The sequence below is a fragment of the Rhodamnia argentea genome, unplaced genomic scaffold (genome assembly GCF_020921035.1).
Source record: "Rhodamnia argentea isolate NSW1041297 unplaced genomic scaffold, ASM2092103v1 Rarg_v2.49, whole genome shotgun sequence".
Taxonomy (NCBI): Eukaryota; Viridiplantae; Streptophyta; class Magnoliopsida; order Myrtales; family Myrtaceae; genus Rhodamnia; species Rhodamnia argentea.
Window position 1 is genome coordinate 1 of NW_025955897.1, and position 2500 is coordinate 2500.

The window sequence follows — 2500 nt, forward strand, 5'->3', positions numbered from 1 at the left end:
CCTTAGCCAACTATTAGGGGTCGTTAGTTCTTACGGACAGCCTAACTGTCGAGCTAAAAATGGCACCATATGGGACCAACTACCTCACTCTCATCCTCTCAACACTACCAATTGATTTCCTTCTTGTAACTTGTGGTTCTCCTTGATAATCATTGTTATTTTCTCCTTTTTGTCTTCTCGGCTGGAATCATAAATGGTGAAGGTACCGGATTGCGTTGCGCAATCCGAAGGCATAACCAACCCATTCGTAAATCCATCCTTTGTTTTAAATCCGTCTTCCACTCATCTCCCCGGACGAATACGAATTTGATGGCTTGAGATGAGATCACTGGTAAACCTTTTCTGCCATGGAAAGATAGAGCTATCCTGACTGCTCAAAAATGTCAAAAAATGAAATCCTTCCGCGTTTGGAAGAGAGAGTGGAACCAAGTATTCTTGGTCAGTGGCTGGAACAAGATGCTGGTCAAACTTGGAGGCTTGAACGAACTGCTAGTGTTCGTCGATCTTTGGGGACTAACCAATTGCTTTACTTTTCGAGAAGGTATATATAAGAGGTTTTAGATATATAGGGAGATCAGTAACTGGGACCTTTTGTTCTTCAGGCAAATATTCGATTTCATAGAGATAATCCACTTTTCAAAATCCTTTTCTTTCACCGCTCCCCTCTCCAACCAGTCGAGTTACTTGCGTACCTTTCAGTCTTCAAACCTCTCCTCAAGAAAATGCTTGAGCTCCCCAAGTTCCTTTATTTGGAAGCGTACTGATAGATTTTCCTTTGTTCGTCGAATTTCCTGTTCGTCATCTCCAGTGATGAGAAGATCATCCACGTATACCAACACTATGTCCAGCTTGCCTTCTCGAGCTTAACAAATAGGCTGAAATCTGCAGGCGCCATTAAATATCCACTTTGAATTCTAAATCAAAATTCAGCAATCTTACCGCCCTTGGTGCTTGCTTTAACCCGTACAGAGCTTTTCTCAATTTACACACGTAATCAGGGTGAGCTTTACTCTCGAACCCTTGTGGCTGCTCCATGTAAATTTATCGATCTAATTCTCCATGTAAGAAAGCATTCTTCACGTCCATCTGCCACAACTTCGAGGACTTGCTTGCTGTAAGCGCTAGCAGGACACGTACGGTTGTAATCTTTGCCACTGGACTGAAAGTTTCATCATAGTCCAGACCGTACTGCTGTGAGAACCCTCGTGCCACTAGGCGAGCCTTATCCCTTTCGATCGAACCATCTGGGCCTGTCTTCACCTTAGAAACCCATTTGCAAGATATGGCTTTTACCTCCTTGGGCTTAGCCACTAAGTCCCAAGTTTGATTCTCTTTCAAGGCTATACTTCTTCCATCGCCTTCTGCCACTCGACACTCTACGACGCTTCTGCATATGTTGACGGCTCTATCACTCGATTCTCTTCGCCCAATGCGGCATTGGCATACTTAGGATTTTGTTTCCGTTGCCTGGCGGATCTTCGGAGCTTTGGTTGTGGCCTAGCTTCTTCTCTAGATACTTCTTGTTGAACATCTTCAGAAGTTCTTTGATGCAGACACTTCAGCAAAGTTGGAAAATCTTGTGTAGATCTTTGATTTAGCTATTTCTAAAGCTGAAAACTTCAGATCTTAGACGACCCTCTTCTTTATTCCTATTACTATGGTGAGTTTGTACAGATGCGGGAGCGACTATGATTTTGGCGATCTTAAACTTTTTCAAAAGCTGGTCCCAGAATCACCACTTCCGCAACTGGACTCTCCAATTCCAATCGATCCAAAGTCTACGAAAGCAAATTGGAGACATTGAAAACTCGCTACTGACATTCACATTCACCTTTCGTCATAGGCCTATGTGGACACTGATAGATCCGCTAGAAAAGAAAGAGCTAAAGAGAGTTGCTTACTACGAAAAGCAAGGTCATTTTCATTCCCACAGTCGGCTTACCAGGGAATTAAAGACTTCAGTAAACCTGCTGGCCTTGTTTTAAGCAATCCTCACGAATAGCTCCTGTTCTTTCTTCCGTTCCACTGCGTTCTTGATGCGGGTAGCCAAGTGTGAAGCAGACTTAATCATCTCTTCGCACTGTCTCGTCTGCGAGCTTATTCTTCTTTCGCTCCAGTTCCCGACTTGCTTCCGCTAGTTGGACAATCAGCTGCGGTATCTTCTCTTTAAGATTCGCGATATAAACCGGGAGCCGATCCAGGCTCGTAGTCCTTCACGTCCAGATGCCACCTCTTCGGCCGTACAATTCTTAGGCAAGCAGCAGAACGAGGCACTCCTTGGTTTTATAAATCGCGTCCCTGCGTCCTGGGATAGAAGCAAAGTAGTGATGATCATCCAAAGGTTCTTAATAGGTATGATCAGAGGCTGGAGCATTAGGCATTTCGTCGAGGAGGCCATCGCAGGCTCTAACATCCGAAGCTAGAGTGGTTGCTGAGTTATAACATCCATATTCACGTCCGAGCCCTATAAAGTAAGGAGCCCGATTCCAGATCCGAAGCA